Here is an 18,400-nt window from a genome sequence, read left to right on the forward strand (position 1 = left end):
TGTATTACATATAAGAATAAAGTATCGCTTTTTAAACAGGGGTGGATGTTATCACTTCAAATGTGCTTATATGTACTTCCTGTGCTTAGATACAGCCCAGCAATAACAATACCACAATTGCCAGAATGTATAATCTATAATGTGGCCCTGTGTAAATCAAGCCCCTGCTGAGCACGTCGCACACATCCTGCAGGATACCACTGCCATTCTCAATTGTTTCCGGTGAGCGCCGTGCATCTGCAGGAGGATTTCTGAGCCGTGCTCACACTGACTCCTAACTTACAACACTGCAAGTTACCTCCTCCCAGTAAGATTTCAGGCATAGAGCTGAAGCAGGTTTTGTTCATGATTGCCTAAATGGAAAACCAGAAAATCAGGCTTAGAGGAAAAACAGTTTTGATCTTTTAAAAATACTTATGGGATTTCCAATAAAAGCACAAAATCATTGCAAATATTGCAAGGGAGAGTGTTCAGGATTTCAATTCAGTTGTTAAATTACTAAAATAATGCATACCTGGGGTTTTCACACTATGGACACTTAGATGTATGATCTTAGATACTCTGCCATTTCCTCTCTTTAGAATATAGTTTTTTTCTTTGTGCAAAATATCTGAAAAATAAACAATTTTGAAATAATTTTGCAAAGTCAAAGAAAAAGCAAAATCCAAACTAAACCAGAAATATATTATTTTAATTGCAAGACACATTGCAGCCATACACTCCGAACAAGCTTACAGGAATACTCTGACAATGTCACTGTCATGATTCAGTTATTACAAGCTAACTCAACAGACTGACTCATAAATTAAATCTACTTGACCTGCTCATGACTTTACATTTTCAGTTAGTTCTCAGATTAGATACTGATTTTTCTAAACAGATGTTGGAACCAATACAAAGTTTCAAAATACTGTAAATCACTTTAAAATATAATTTATAAATATGATCCTTAAAAAACCATGTAGGTGGCTGTTGTGTTATTTGACAGCTTTTAAAATGGGACTCAATAAGCTTCTAACTCTCATTCTACTTTATAACTGGGAGATAAACCATCTTTCCTGGCTATATATAATTTCCACTGAGTCTCTTACAAGCCAGAAGAATTTTAGTATGTTTTAAAATAATAATTTAGCAATTTAGAGGAAACATATTATGCAAACCCTGTTATTTTTCTCTGATACAGGCCTACCATACCAAAGAGAGATTCCAGCCAGGGGGAAGTCAATGCAGTGCTTGTCTGAATGGTATTTTAAATGATCCATTTTTCTTGCTGTTTTTGGTACAAAATTATGTGATGAATAAATGATTCAAATTTAATTTCTCCACTGCAGAAGCTGACAGGGAGTATTTCTTGTGCTAGCATGCATACCTGGGTTGCAGAGGTCCCTGAGGGGAGCAGGGCAGGGTGCAAGAAGCACCATGGGGCCAAGGGTAGCTGAAGAACTGACACACACATTCTGAGGGGAATAGCCAAATCCTTCTGCACTTCAGGTCTTCTGCTCTGCTACAAAGTAGTGTAGTCATTCAGATCCATACAAACAAATTTTTCCTGGAAGTTTTATTGTCTTTTCTTTACTGGATGGTACATTTGACATCTTACATTCCCTGTTACTGCCTTGTACTTTCCCTAGTCTGATCTTTTCTAGAAAGATGCTCATAAACCCGATCATCTGTGCAGGTCCCTCTGAAAGCACTTCATACCCCTTTGGAATTAATAGTCAACTGTACATTAGCAGAGGACAGGGAGCCTGGATATCCCCGGATCTAGAAATCCCTGGATTATCCTCAGGAAATTCGGATCTGATGTGTCATAGCCACTCTAAGGTAACTGGAAGCTCTCTTGGCTGAAGTTGTGGATGAACTTGCTTGTCAGGATCCAGGCTGATTCCTGCTGAAGTGACCCAGACAAACATAAGACAGATCCCAGTGCTGGCACAGGTAACCCTGCTAGGAAATACACAGCTCTTCATCAGCCTGTCTGCTAAACTCTGAGCTACCTCTTCATTTTTGTACAGGATTTGGGACAGCCACAGCTGTGTGGATGTTGCTCTCGCTCAGCAGACAGATCCACCTCTGCTCACACAAGTGGTCTAAAAAAAGAGCTTGCAAACCTGTGATATTGTGCTTATGAAATAATTATAAATTCTTTAATGATGCAGATACTTTAGTCAGCCACAAAAAGAAGGTAGAATTATCAAATCATTTTTGCCTTATTTGTTGCAAACTTCTTAGCTGTGGCACCACCTTGTGGACATTACCACGTGGAGTGAGAATTTGACTGGTGGCAAAAAAGCAACTAAACCAGGCATTTTGGAAAAACAGCTATGGTCACACATGGCTTGCTAAAGGAGAGTAAAATAACTACACTTTAAAAACTATTCCTCAAAATCCACCTATGAAATAAAATGTATAATACCATCATTAGGGTGCTCAGTTGTCTTTGCAGCTTTTACCAACTCTTTTGCCTGCCAGCCAGGAGGAGTGGCAGCCTTCAAAACTACTTTTGTTCCTTCTCAATTGACTAAGTAGCAGCATCCAAACCCCAGTTCTGCTCTTGCTGTACATGCAGACATGACTTGTACACCTATCCCAAGCAACAAGACTTGCAAAGTCAGAATCATAATACTGAACACATGGAGAAAACCTTGGGTCCTATTCCATAAATGTAAACTCAACAGTGAGATTGGTGGCCAAACTAAGCCAAAAGAAAAACAATCTGACAAAGATAAACTGGTGGATCTTTTAAATGCTTGCTGAAACACAAACCAAACAAAAATAAATTTAAATTCCACTCTCTTGGCCATTAGATTCTCAGAACCTTTTGCAGCTGAGGTAACAGGGTGTTCCTGTTATGAACTCTCTTATCTGCTCTATGGGCAAAGCAGGAAAGCACAGGGGAGCCAGAATTTATAACACAAGATCTCCAAGTTCAGTGCAGCACATATTCACTCTGGGTGTGCCTGTCTGAGCAAACTTGGGGAGCATGAAATAAAACATAGAATTGCATTTTCTACTTCTCTCTCTTCAGTAAGTAACTTCATACAACCTGGCATTTGCACTAGCATAAAGCACAGGAGATGATGAACACTTGGACCAATCTCAGACTTGCTAAAATGAAATACTGAGCACTGCAGCCAGGGAAGCCAACTCATCTCCAGTGGAGCTCATCCTTCACTCTAGAGCAGACACTACTCTTGTTGCACCTGGTGTCCTTCCTGTGCAAACAGCAGCATTGTACCTGTTTTACAAAAGAACAGAGAGTAAAATGTCATCTTTTTTTTCTTATTATAAAATTAAAATATCTTTTAAAACATGACAATGACAACACAATTTTTACAATACAGACTTTTTTTTTTAATTGTTTCTCAGAAATGCACTTTTATTTTGTCTATTCTTCATCTCAAAAAGATGAAAGAGTTTACGCTGGTAATTTTTTTTTTCCTTTGGTATATTCATACATAAACATTACAGTTATTTTACTTTTTGTGCTTGGTAATTCCTTAGTATAAGTGCAGTGTTTTGAAAAAAAATATAGGGCTTTCAAACTCCTAATGATTATTCTTAGAGATTAACTATTGTTTTCAATTTAACTTAATTACTTGTTTCAGAAAAAATAAGGCATTGGCTACCCCTTACACACACTGAGTGCAGTGATTCTCTTTCACCTTAGGCACCATTAATGTAATTTTGTTCCCCACTGCAGTTAGTTGCATAGTGCAGCCCCATTAATGGCCCTGGATGTATCTGCATGGAAGTTTTCACCCACAAAATTGCAGGAGCAGTTACTGTAAACATGGGGTGAGTGACACACAAAAGACTGAACCAAGTTTATTCTTATGCTGAACTCAGTTTCTAAAAATATCTTATTTCTTATTGTTTTGAGCATGTGAAAATGTCATATTTGTGTCCACCACATCCAGCTTATTTGCTTTCAGAAAAGAAGCTAATAAGCTGTAAGGCAAAAATAATCTTAAATCTCCAAAATGGTATTTTCTCCACAGACTTGGAACTCCCTTGAATGTTTTAATTATCTCTTTCCTAAAAGCCTACGAAGTAGCATGGCACTAGATTAAAATAATTTTCTTTGCTTTTCTGCAACAACTGATTTCTTGCTGAATTAGCATATCAACTGCAAAACCAATTTCCACAGCATCAGTGACCTTATGTCACTTTATGTATTACAGCAGTGAGAGAGAAATGGTTTCAGAGAGCTGTAACAGTTTAAAATTATTCAGTATAAATCCACTTATTGAACTGCTACATGCAGGAGACAATATTCAGTATAAATCCACTTATTGAACTGCTACATGCAGGAGACAAAGCCCTGAAATTATGTTGCTAATCTGTATGGCCTAAAGTCAGATTTCTGCATTTTTAAATGCTGCACCGACTGACACAGAGTCGTGGTGGGTATTATCAGAAAATGGGATGGAAATCTGTTCAGGCTGGAAAATCCTGGGAGGAAGAGAATAAAAGAGAGAGCAGCAGCACCCCCAGGATGAGATCATGGGGGACACAGCCCCTGTGTGGGAACAAAGAGAGAAGTGGAGAAAGGGACCAAACCCTACACATGAAAGTTTCAGGGGGTCCTTCAACAAGAGGAGAATTTTTGAGGTGACATCCAGTAAGGCTGCAGAAAAGGATGGACAAACCCAGACTCCTCGAGCTCATATGCAGAGCCAATTTGGTCTACATAAAAACTAAGCACACAACATTCCAGCTATCAAAAGACAAGGTAATATTATTATGTTATTTAATACTTTTTAGAGGGAATGAAGGTTGTATAAGCCTCTATGCTTATTAGACATTAGATTTAATTTCCTCTCTTACTGAGAAATGGGTGACTTGGAGCTCAGCCAGGCTTGGATAGATATAATAGGTTACACATTTATAAAGGAAATCAGTACAAGTAGGAACTGCTGCTCGAGGTGTCAATTCAAAGTAATACTGTCTCCACCAAAAACCCCATCCCACACAGGATAGAGGAGACTGAATCAGAGGAGATGTGCTGTAAAAGCATTAAGTCAGGGGAAAGTGGTGCAGAGACAGCAACTAATGACTAAGTACGTTTGACCTTCATGTGCTATTTTTGTCTGAAGTCTTAATTTTGTGTTTTCACAATGGGCTCATCCCTAGCAAAACTTGATGCCCTCTAATAATTATCATAGGTATTATTTATACATTTATGCCTTGGTCTGTCAGACCCAATGTGACTCCATATATTGATAATAAAGAAACACGTTACTTACTGTTTCATTTGATGAAGTGCAAAACCAGACCAAAATCAAATGCTTTATAATATATTTATTTCCTAATTACTTGTGCAGTGTTGCTCAATTTCTTGTTTTCCAGCATGCTTTCCTTTTTCCTTAGAGGCAATATATAAGACAAAGAATTTTCAAAAGAAGGAGGATCTGGGAATTTTCAATACTGCAAGTTAGTTCCTTGGCATTTTCATGATGAAAAACCACAGGTGAATCTTCCCACCACTATTCAGCTGATTTAAAAAAAAAATACATTATCTTTGCCTTTCAACATAAATCTTGTTTCAACATAAATTTTTTTAAACTATGAAAGCCCTTTCTGAATTTCATCTTTCCTCTTATTCAGAAGGTGCTGTAAGAATAGTTACAAACTAAGTGCCATACAATATGCAACGTAATTATATATTTTGATTTTACCTTGCTCAAATTATGATATTCTCTACTCCTTGAGACATAGTATGTGCTTATTACTGAAGAAATATGTCAAAATACATTGTAATTTGTTAATATTAGTACTGGTATGGAAAGAAAGGGTGGAACAAACCAACAAATAAATTCTGAATCATAAAGCACCAAGTAATAATTTCTAGAGTAAAGTATATGGTAAGATTTTACAGAGCAAGATTAAACTAAAATAAGTGTGTTCAGATAGAGAGAGGTTGTTACCATCTGCAGTCCAGCTGAAGTGAGAGAATATTATGGGTATTCAGTGTCATTAAGACCCAAGTAATTTCTGTTTTGTATTTTCAAGTGAAATATCACTCTGATGAGACATTCAGAATACTTAGCAGCTCCCATTATGCCTTTTCTGGGCCTCAGCCATCTGGATGAATTTCTAGGGTCACAGCCTTTGCTCTTCTTAGGATTCCTCCACAGTCAAGTTCCAGCTAAAACACTGACAAGGCCCAAGCAAACTGCCTCAAATATTCCCAGTCTGGAAGCATCTCCGGAGATCACTCAGTCCAAGCCCAGCTCAAAGCTGGATCAACCAGGGCAGGGTGCTCGGGACCTTGCTCAGTTGGGTTTGGAGTTTCTTCAACGATGTCAACTTCAAAACCTTCCTGGGCAGCCACAGGACAGATGCTCTTCTTATCCATCCTCATGGCCCTTTCCTGCATTCACTCCAGCCTGTCCATGTCCTTCCTGCTGTGGGGAGCCCAGAACGGGGCACAGCACTTCCACTGAAGTCTCACCAGTGTGGGGGAAAGGGGAATAATCACCTCCTTTGACTTCCTAGCAATGCTCTTCCTAATGCAGCCCAGGATGCTGCTGGGCCTCTCTGCCAATATATAAGTTTACAGATATAATAGAATTTTAAGAACATGATGAGTTATGTATTTCCAGGGTCTGTTCTATATCAGGGAAATACAAACTACATTATTTTCCTAATACATGTTTTATGTCAGTATCAGGGATTGTATTTATGTTCTCATTACATGATTTCCTAAATAACTGGCCCATTAAAACCAGTTGTTTGGGATGATTACACAGTGCTTTGTAAAAACATCTGTGCAGAGATTTCTAAAGGTAATGCTGAAAATCTTGAAGTGCAGACCAGGGTATCTTCTCAGGAATGAAGCCATCTTGGAAACTGCAATTCTAGAAGACAGGCATTCTCAATTTCATTGTGTTGTTAGTGTTAAAAGATAGCAGATTAATTACTATTATGTTTAACTCACAGATAACCTTTTGTAGCAGTAATATCCAGCTTATAAACTTCCAGTTTCCAAAAGCACTCCACACTGTTTCAGAAGCCAAAAATCCAGTTCTCCCTAACGTATTCCTGAGAACCTTCCACTTCCTCTGCAGCTGCCACAGTGTAACTGTGGACAATACACTGATGTATTGACAATACACAAATTTTCTGTGGAAAAAGGTCCATACACTTTCCAGTGGGTCCTCAGGCAGCCTAAAGCAATGAGATGGTCTATTAGATTTGTTTGTCTTGGCAAGGAAGAGAGCAACCTTGTTCTTGAAAAATCTACAGTTAGTTCCCCATCTATAAACAATTTTCATCAGTTCTTCCATCTGCAGTGTAAAGTCTTTCTTTGGCAAACAATTTGCAATGTTTCTTGTAATACATGTCAAATTGTTTCTGCTCTGCATGAGCTATAATGACTTAAAGGACCAAAGTTCCATGTGGTGGAAGGAGTTTGTTCCCTCTGAATCCAGGGGTACCTTTACTGCCCTGGTTGGTCCATGATTTCTTTGCTTTTCTTACAGTCTGTGACTGCAGAAAACAGGAATAAAACTCCTTGCCATTAGTGACATAGCAGCACATGAGCCAATACACTGTCTAGCTAATGTCCTTTTACCTTCTGGAACAGTTTAAAGCAGGATGCAAAATATTCTTCCAAAAATATACAAAGTCCTTTCCATCCACTTTCCTGTAAAGCTATGCCAAAAGCCCTGGGAAAGCCTTTTGACTGCAGCCTACATGCTCAAAAGAAATCCAGGAGACTGGCAAAACCCCACAACATAATTAGGACAATGCTGGGACTCAGATTAACATAATGGAAAGCAAACACCTTTCACACCACTCCCAGCTCTCACATACCCATGCTTAAGGGAGATTGAAATTCAGATGCTCTGGAGCAGAGTAACACTTCCCAAAACAACACTAGATTGGCCCAGGTGGCCACAACCTGCACAATTTTTCATGGACTGACTTTCAAACTGCCTCATAGCTGCCTCTTGGTCTCAGAGATGTTGAATATCTTTCTCAGCTTTTTCCAACACAGACCAGATGTTCTGTTGTGATAATTCTCTCATGGGCCTTTTCCATTTTGACTCTCCATCATCTAGGGATCCAAAGAGACATTACTTGAAAAACAGGAACCATAAAAGAGCCAGGAACTTATAAATTAAAACATAAACATTAATTTGTTTTCCAAAATACAGATGTCTTTTGTCAGTTCAAGCCTCGATCTCTCCACCAGTTAAACGCAGCAGTTGTTCTGTGGAGGCATGCACTGGAAATTAGCCAATGGGCATTAACTTTTGGTTCTGATTGAACTGAGGAAAATTTGAAACAGAAACACAGAATTAAAAGTTGTGATAGCAATTATTGTCTGACAACATCTTAAAATGTTCACGACATTAATAGCAGAAGTGTCTTGCCATAAGGAACTGTAAATTAGTGAACCTTTTTGGATGAGGCTCAGCAGACATTTGGGTTATCTTTGGTGACAGCAGGGACCTGTCCCTCTCCTTACCTGGCTGATATGGCACAGGGACCAGGATCCATCCCTGGGGAAGTGGATCCTATGATGGTGACTGAATGCACTGGGGTCACAGCAATGTGGCACTACCACAGCTCTGCACAAAGGGACTGGGCTGGAAGAGGAAGGGACACAAGACAGAGACAGCTTTAAAAGAACAAACACAAGTGCTCAAGGTTCAACTGCATAGATTTAGTTTTGTATTGACATAACACATCAGGCCTTGTTTTCAAATGGCCACTGAAAATTCATCTTTTTTAATACTAATCACTTGATATATCAGTATTATTACATATTTTAACATTTTTATCTCAATAAAACTTTGAGAATCTTTAAAATAGCAGAAAGGCTAGAGGCAACCAAAGAAAACATCTATAAAAATGTGCATAATAAAGAGATAAGGATGAAAAGTTACTATCTTTTTTTAACATGACCTACATGTGAACTAATTTTTTATCTTTAAAAAGTAGCAATTCACAAGTCACACCTCTTCATTCCCTTTGAAATCAATTTTATACACCTACACAATCCTTCTGACAGTGGATTACTGCGGGTTTACACTCAAACTTTGAGTTTCCAGTCCTGCTGTATTTTCTTGAAAAAATCTATTAGTATGAGAGATACATACTACTCTGCAACTTTCAGCTATGAACCCTCTGCAACTGGAAATTTTATTGTACATATTAGCAGGGAAGGTATAACAAATTACTGTTCTTGATGTAATCAGTTCCCTTCCTTCTCATATGGGCATAAACAAACAACTGTAATTTATAATACAATCCAATACAAGAAGTATCACAGAATGCTTGCCCTTATCTTCTACTCCTTCAGAGACTTTGCTTTTACCAATACTTACTTTTTCTAGAGCCTTCTGCTCAGAATAAGGCAATATTCTGTCCTTTATACCAAGGCTTGTCCTTCCTCTGTACTACAATGAACTGACTTGGTGGAGCAGGGAGTGAGCAGCCCTTATTCCCTCTCTTGACACCGCTGAAATAAATCCTTGCTTTCCAACACCCTTTTATGACGAGCTTTACATCTCCATTTTCTGTTCCTAGGCTACAGCTCCTCTAGATTTCACACCATACTAATATCTGTCTGTACTCCTCTTGCTGAACTGTTCATACTTTATTATTTAAGTGCAGGGAATTCTAAGTAGCTGTTCCCACTTCATCTGCTCTTCCCTTGAGGGGTGAACCAGCATCTGCTGTTCCCTGTCTCCTGAGGAAGAAAAACGTCCACAGAAAGGAGCTGCAAAGATCCTTTCACGGCTTCACTTCTCACTAAGAAACATTTTGATTGCTCGTGCTGGTTCCAGCAGAACTTGCTCTCAGGTAAAAACTGTAGTCCCATATATTGCTAAAGTTTTAATATTCTCTTCCTTAAGGAGCAGACTGAGGTAAAAATTTGGAATATGCATTCTTCTCAAAGGTTTTACAGTGGTTGAGACAATTCATCAAAGATATCCTTCATCAAAAATGTAGAATTCTATTCCAAAAGAATATGAGAAGCAAAAAGAGTCAGCCAGGCATGGACATTTCTGTGAATTTTTTAGTAATATACCGATATTGTGCATTTATAATTGTATCTGTTCGCTTTTTAAGAAAGGTGACTTTTTCAGATACATATATATGTTACAAATGAGTTATTTATGAAATTCTCAGACCACTGAATGATGAAAATCTAAGTATTTCAATTCAATATGAAAAAAACAGTTATTTTAAACCTAAACTGTAAAGTGACAGATGTACACTCACTTTTAAAGGTAATTTTAAGTAGTAAAATGTATTGTAGCTGGTACGTCTTAAAAGTGAAGATTTCATCCAGATTACTATTGGTAAGAACTAAAAAATTATTTTCTGGCTTTACAATGTCCAGATCCTGAACTTTTGCCTCTGTTAGTCCCCTTGCTCAGTTAAACATCCATGTGTAGGAATAGCAACCCCTGTCCTCCTCCCATCAAAGGGGCTGTTTTGGCACCTTGTTCACATGCCAGAATCTTTTTTCTCTCGGCATCCCTTCCAAGTAAGCCACTCCAACAAAACTTTCCCTGGATACACCACCTTCACAGAAAAAGAAGTAGCTGCATTTTCAGTGGGAGGTGTTTCAGTTGGAGGCACTTCTGCCAACCTTTCCCTAGATGTCGCCACATTTTCTGGCTCCTTCATTACAGCCTTAATTAATACATGGAAAACTATCATGAAGGTTCCAACTTTCTTCATAGGGAAGAAACAGAAAACTATCATAGAGTAACCCAATTTCTTCAGAGCAACAAAAAGCTATTCTAATTATATGCATATATTATTCTATTTAATAGAATGTATCTAATATATCCTACTAGCGTCATAGTGAAACCGGAAAATAGCTTTTATCACAGGCTTGTTTTCACACCCTTTTTACCTTCCTAACACTCTTCCTACCAAGTCTGTTGACTCATTGATTCTGGAGTTGTTTGACCTCTTTCATTAATTTGTGCTGCAACAAACAATTTCCTTAACGATATTTCCAAAGTTTCCAGATTCAGTTTTCATGCATACTTTGCTATTCTTTCTCTCTTAACAATTTTTTTCAAAGGCTGTCCTTCTGCCCTTATATGATTTTGCCACTTAAAGACTCATTTATACTATCCAAATGCTACAGGACACTATTTTAGGAATTCAAGGCAGGATTCAGGCTTGTGTTTTAGCTGATTTGGAGTTTAAACAGAGTTCTGAGGACACCATCCTTGTTTCCACCCCTGTGTTAATACCCCTCTCTAATTCACAATTCCTTCATGTGGAAATAGTCTTTGAAAAGCATATTCTGATTTCTACACATGAATGAAGTTTTCATACTGTCCAGAAATACGAAGACTCTCCAGTTTATTGCAAAGACTATCAAAATATCTTCAGATTTTCCAAGTATTTCAAATTTCAGTTGTGCTGAAGTAGTCATTGATTGGTTGTCCACAAGATGGGGCTTCTACAACAGAGATCTTTCTATCCAAATTTAAGATTCTGATGTAAAACCTATGAACGGCACCACAGTTGACAGGAACATACTTTGAAATTTTGGCACAGGAATGGTCCTCACTGCATTCCTCATTTCTCATGTAAAAATAATAACCCCTCAGGAAATCAAAACAGCAGCAAGTAATTTTATCTTGTCCTTAACCCTTGCACTGTACTGGTATACAGCTTGTAAGTCAGAGGCAAAATGCACCATTGTAATCACCCTGTCTTGCAGAGATTCTGTGCAGTCACCTATGTCTAAATGAGTGTTTGTGGAACAGCACACAGACCGAAACACCAAATGGAGTGTTTGTGGTTTTCTAAGTCAATATGCAGCCTAATACTTAAATTTCTGAAGCAGCATGCAAGTCCACTGTTAAGATGATAACACTTCCAAATAAAAGTTAAAGTAGCTCCACAGAGTGTGCAATTTCTATAAACTTAACTGAGAAAGGGAACAGTTTGCTGTTACACAAACTAACCGTAGGCATGCACTTCACAACAGAGGAGAAGAAAAATAGTTTTTCTTTAGACACAAAAATTTTGAAACATTTAAAAAAAAGAAGAATAGACTTACAGTACCTTTAGCTCTCTTGTTTCACTGTGGTAACTGTTTGTTGAAACAGTATGTTCTGCTAAAAAAAAAAAGGCCTCTCTCCTCTTTTGTCATGTAAGTAAACAAGCAAGATTTCCATGTCTTATAGGAATCTCCACACAACCAAAATCAAGACAGACTAAGGAATTGTACAGTTACCTTCTTGTATTCCTTTTCATACTACTAGAGACGTCAGGAAGACTTAACTTATGATAATTTCTGTTTTCTGCATGATATAGTTATTTCCTAGAATTATTTTTCAGGAAACATAGTAGTGTTTGAGCATGCAAAAGCAAATACTGGTACAAATTTCCAGCCTGCTCCTCCAAGAGGAGGCTGTACACATGTGGACTAATCAAAAAGCAAAACTAAATGTTAAGAAGAAACATTTCTGACCAGAGGGCAAACTGCATTTCCCAAGGGCAGTCATTCACAAGCACCCCATACTTTTAGTACAAAATCTTCAGTGGTTCCTTCTCACATTCCTTCTGTTCTGTCTCCAGTAACTTGTCTCCTGCAATTCAGCCAGCTAAGCTCTCACAGACCACAGTTTCAACAGGAAGTGCAAAATAGTACCCTTCAGAATAATCATCTGGAGAAGCATAAAATAAGAAAATCTGAGTAGGCAGGAATTACATGGAGAAGGATAGGGAGTGACAGGGGCTACAAACGATGTGTTAGGAAAAGGGAAGGACACTAAGTTTGATCAATGGCATTTTTGCACACACTAAATGATATTCTCTTTACCCAACACTGATGTTTTAACTGGATCGCTCTGTGCAGCTTGGGGTACTATGCCTACTGGAAAAGTGGACCAAAGAAGGAGGCCGCAGGGCAGTGAAATATGGGAGATTTACAACTCATACCCATAAGGAAAAACTGAAACAAAGCATTGTAACAGTTTCCAGACATCTAAAATTGCTGTAACAGTACAAACATGACACATAATAAAGAGTCTGACTTGTAGCAATCTTACTAAATTTTCTGAAGCAGTAAGGGATGAGAACACAGTACCTGTAGCCATCATTCAGTATCCAGAAAGAGTTTCAACAGTTTTCTGTCAAGGAATGACAAAGACATGGGTGATCTTGGACTTGGGCAGAGTTGTCTGACAGAAGGTCACACTCCCTAGGTTCTCATGAATCCTTCCAAGTGTCATTTTAACACTCTGTTAAAAGAAGACCTACAGTTACATACAGGAAGAAAATAGAGATTTTTAGGCTACAGGAAGAATGGTGAAAATCAGAAAAATAGGAAGACTACAGAGAAGGTGAATAAGAGGTGTTTTAAGATGTGCGGCAGAATGCATATTTAACTTGAACAAACAATTAACTCATCAATTCACTTTCAAAGAGGTACAAGCATTTTGGATAGTACCTTACTGTTGCAGAGAACTGGAGGAACAAAAAGGCTAATGAACTGGCCCCTGATAAGTTGTGGATAGAGCTCACTCCTTGCAAATTCAGGAAATACTTAAACACAGCAAAAAGTGAAGAAAGACAAATGCTTCTATTAAAAGTTAAAATTAAAATAAAATTTAAAAGATTAGTTAAAGCATAGATTTCTGTGTATTGACTATCCACCACTTGTTGAAAGCCAGCCCAATACTTGTGTCCCAAAGCCTGTCAGGACGACATGTCAGCATGTCACACTCTGCTCAAACATACCAGCTTTCCTGCAGGAACTGTGATTTCTTAATATTCTACTATTGGGAATGTCACCACCCACTCTACTTACCCAATTTTTTACCTACTGACATATTTTCTTACTGGCATTTTCTAAGGATATAAGGAAGCGTGAGAATCAAAATAACCCAGCAGTAAAACATCTGCTGTAAATCACCTGAGAGAAACAAAACACCATAAACCAGCCAGGAACCTTTTGGGGTTATCTCCAATAATCTACTGCAACTAAAACCATGCCTGAGACACGTGACCTCATCCGCCTTCCAAAGGCTTCAGCAAATGAGATTCCCAGATAATCATTTTCAGTGCCAAACTACATTTGCAGTTTGAAATAATTTCCTAATGTCTGCTTTAAATCTCCAAGTGCATCACCTCTTGCCCTAGACCCACTGAACATAAAGAAAAACTTACTCCTCCTCTCTGCAGAGAAACAATTCACATTTTGAAAGATCATTACCATTTTTCCCAACACCTTCCTTTTCTTCAGACTAAACCACCCCAATTCTTTCAATCTCTCCTCTTAGATCATGTTTATAGGTCTCTGATCATTCTTGCAGTTGAGACTGTGGCAACATGTGGTACAAGGAGAAAAAGGAAAATTGACTCCTACAAAAAATTCACGAGGAAGCTGGGTGACAAAGGGCTTGTTTGAAGAGCTTACTTTTGTATGATGACTCTCTGCTTTGTTGCTTGGGTGTTTCAGTGCCAAAAAACATGCTCTTGCTGTTCTTTGTGGCACACAGTGCAGGTGCCCCAGTGCACAGAATAGGTAAGCATTACACTCCTTGCTGAAAAAACATTTTGGACCTGGGGAAAACCATTATTATGGAAGGCAAGTTATTTTTGTCAATAATGGAATACTTCTCCTTACCAAGATGGCCTCTTCAGGATAAATTGATTTAAGTGATATTTGTGATACAAGGATAATTTAGGCAGAAGTTTAAGTAATTTTTAGAAACATGAGTAAAATCCTGCATCACAAAGTACATTTCAGGGAAATATATTAGTTCCATAATTGCTTTCTAGTGCTGCATTCACTCTGTCTCAGAAAACAATATGCAGTTGTAATATACACTGAGAAACATCTACAATCCAGCTAAAATCAACAAAACTAAAAATAATCATGTGCATTTTAGAAGAAGCCATGTTCTTTATAACCAGATAAATTAATTCCACCATTCCCATAATCAGATTCACATACATAATAGAAGAATGTAATTTACTTCCATTCTCCAGAGGTATACAAAGTCTTTTCTTTTCCTTCCAGAAAAAGGTTTAAAAATTGCATTGTGTTCTATTCACCAACATTACCCAAGCAAACAGAGTTATCTCTGAACCTCTGCGTACCATGGCATGGAAAGATTGCACTCAGAAGTTAACTGGGCTTCTGTGTATGAATTGGGAAAACAATCTTATCCAGAAGAAAGATAAGACATAATGAGAGATGATAAGTGCTGGGAAAATAAGCTTGGTGGAAGAAAAGGAAGTGAAAAAACTTTTCCATGCTGAGGACAGAAAAGGTCTTTCAAAAACTTTTGTTGAGCATGACACATTAAACATATCCAAAATGTTGTCCAACAATAACATGAGCATGGATCACGTAAACTGGTGTTATCAAAGGGTCTTTCATCTAAAAATTAGGCAATTCATGATGTCAATTTTGCAGAGAAACTCTTAACAAGAAGGACTTTTTATGTCCTCCGTGGATTTTAGATTTTTAACTCAAAAGGGAACAGATTTTTCAGTAAGATAGTTCATAATCTCTGGCTAGCTCGTATGAGCCTTAAGAATACCACAGTATGTAACTCGCCTCCTCTCATATCAAAAGCCTATAAAATAAAAAAATAAACTTTGTCTGCATTTCAATTTTGAATTTCAATTTTGTTTTGAAAAATAGATGTCACTTGGAAGATGCTAGCTGCCAGAAGGTTGCTAGCTGCCAAAAAGTGGTTAGAACAGACCTGTATATGACATTGTTGTATCGAGATGTACCAGAACATGAATCCTGTACACTGGTAAATTTCAGAACATCCCCATTTCCATTCTGATGGAATCCAACAGATTACAGCCAACTGTTTAAATGTCTACAGGTGAGAAAAAGTTTCACTGACTTAGGCTGCCAGTTCTGTATTGATATTTGTCTGATATTAGTCTGACAAGAATTTTTGTATTTGCATTATCTTTTCTATCTGTAGTATCTGCAGACCTAAACCACTACATTAATATTTCTTCCTCTATAGGAGCATTTTAAGGCTCTAGAAGATCCATTCTCATCATTACTTGTTCCCCAAACTAAATAGAGGAAGTAAAAAACAGAGAGAACTGAAGTAATCAGTTAAACTGCCCTACGTTTCCGCTAGAACATCAAAACCATACTCATAAATCACATCCTCTGAGGATCCATCCATCTGCTTCCTTGTCCCCAACACGCAAAAAGTGTGGTAGCAAAAGGAGTAGGCTCACAGCTACACCTCAGCATACACAGGGATATTAAAAGACATTTGTGAACACAAGAATTCTTCCATTTTCCCATCTCCTGGACTGCTGTACAACTTTTGAGCTGGTGGTGCAAAGCCATTGTTAATGACCTGTCTGACACAACAGGAGTGAACGGCCTTGAAAAGCAGTGCCTTCAACCACTCCTACTTCAAAGAACCCAGGCATGCCTGGTAGTAGCTCTTCCCCCTTCAGAGCTCTCACAGGTGCAGTCTGTCGTGTTGCAAGGCCAAACATGAACTGCTGCTTCCTCTCTGGTCTCTGTGAGTCCACCATGAAAAGCAGATCTCTTCTGGCACTTGCCAAGTCTGCATTTTTTAAAACATGCCCAGATTTGGAGCATCCTGTACCTACTAATGGGAAAGTTTTAACTGGGCTTGGCAGCTGTTCCTTCCGGAGATCTGCCTCAAGGTAAATAAATGCAACATCTATACTGTAAGACTCAGAGACCTATGTCCTGACTGCATATCAGGATGAGACCAGTTTGCACTCTGGTTTCCAGAGAAAGGCTCTCTTGGCATGTCAGCCAGCAGGGAGGCACCACAGGTTTCCATAGGACCTCCTCACTGCAGAGGATCACAACTGTGATCACAGCCTCACACCAAAGCACAGTGTGACCTGTGGTTTCCACTGAACTACACCAATGACACAGGCCAAAAGCCTCACAGAGAAAACAAAACATGAAATAACAGCTGAATAAATAAGTCTTTCTGGTCGCCCATAATCTCATTCCCAATGGTGCCACTGCACAACTGAAAATACCACTGACAATGCTGGAGTTTCATCACCAGGTTCTCACAGCAGACAGCTCTGACATTGTCTTAACCTTGAAATCATGACTGGGTGAGGCAGTGGTTCACTGGATCCCCTCCAACAATTGCTTGCCTAATTCTATTAAACCAAGCCAAGAGACTCATAGGATAAACACCCAAATGAGTAAACCATGTACAACAGTCATTATTTGCAATACACCATTGCAAGCCTCTCTATCTTGAACAACAATCACAATTCCTGCCCCATTTTCAGTTTCCTCGAAAAGCCTGAAACTGAGTCAGAACACCATAAATGGCAGCAATCACAGGCTTTACACTGGAGTTGTTTAACTTACCCATTGATAAGCAGCAAAACAAACCTCCCTAAACAGTAATAAAATGAAATCTCCAAGAATGAACTCAAACGGATAATCAGCAAAAAGTCTCATCCCAGACTGAGGTCCACCAGCAAAGGCTGTGGAGCCAAATACGTCACTGTGAACAACAGGTCTGTAGATACTCTGACCCGACATGGGAGCTCTTGGTGCAAAGCAGGCCTGAGCTGTATCAGCAGAGAACATGGTGATAAGCAGCAGCCACGCTGTACTTCTTTACAGACTGGACTTTCCAGCTGTTCTCATCTGCACCACATTTGCTTCACTTTAAAAAATAATTTGCTTTAAAAATTGGATTTTAAAATATTTTCCATGGTGTGAATCTGAAGGCCAAGGAGGGATTTTGAGGAGCCATCACAGATGACAAAGATGGGAAGAACATTAATAGGACCATCCTGTATTCTCTTTGTGGGTCAGTGCTGGCACACTAACACAGTGACACAGGGACATTCACTCTCCTCAAATTTGCATTTATCAGTACTTACCTATACTTATATCCAAGTATGAATACATTTTTATGAAGGAAAAAGAAGGAGCTAAATATATGGCTTATTACTGTATCTGCTTATCGCATAAAAAAACCTTTAGAAACGCAACAGCCAACTGCCTGTTGCTGGTTTTGTTGCACACTGGGGTTCACTGCCCGTGCCCCTCGGATCACGCCAGCGACCGGCACAGGAAACCCCCTTCCCTGCCTGGGGACCCGCCCGCGGGGGATCCCATGGGAAGGCACCTGGGCCTCGCACAACCCCCCCGAGCCGGGGTGGGCCGGGTGGCGCGGGGGGTCCCCGCTGCCGCCCCATCCCGTCCTGTCCCACCCCGCCGGGCCCGAGCGGCCGCTGGCTCCGCCATGCCCGGAACACAAACAAACACCGCGCTCGGGGGCGGAGCGAAGCGGCTCCCACCATTTTGGGGCCGGGGGAGCCAGCAGGCGGCAGGGTCCTCCAGCCCGTCCTGTCCCGCCTCGTCCCGCCGGGGGCGGGCAGGGCTGTCCCCGCGGCG

The 18,400-nt window shown here is 39.3% G+C and overlaps 1 long non-coding RNA gene across 10 annotated transcripts; it reads right to left on the minus strand.

The window, feature by feature from the left end:
* Positions 1-120: 120 nt before the first annotated feature.
* Positions 121-18,289, minus strand: LOC125330164. Of its 10 annotated transcripts, none has more exons than XR_007205394.1 (4): positions 13,085-17,853; positions 5,250-8,600; positions 515-3,238; positions 121-353 (listed from the first exon to the last, which is right to left on the minus strand). It is a non-coding gene; the product is annotated as an uncharacterized LOC125330164 (long non-coding RNA). The 10 variants fall into 10 exon arrangements; XR_007205395.1 differs by lacking the exon at positions 121-353 and adding an exon at positions 17,884-18,289 and having other exon boundaries at positions 671-3,238; positions 13,085-13,238; XR_007205401.1 differs by lacking the exon at positions 121-353 and having other exon boundaries at positions 671-3,238; positions 5,250-7,173; positions 7,822-8,600; positions 13,085-17,858.
* Between the last annotated feature and the right edge of the window lie 111 nt (positions 18,290-18,400).

Source organism: Corvus hawaiiensis, chromosome 9 (genome assembly GCF_020740725.1).
Source record: "Corvus hawaiiensis isolate bCorHaw1 chromosome 9, bCorHaw1.pri.cur, whole genome shotgun sequence".
Classification (NCBI taxonomy): Eukaryota; Metazoa; Chordata; class Aves; order Passeriformes; family Corvidae; genus Corvus; species Corvus hawaiiensis.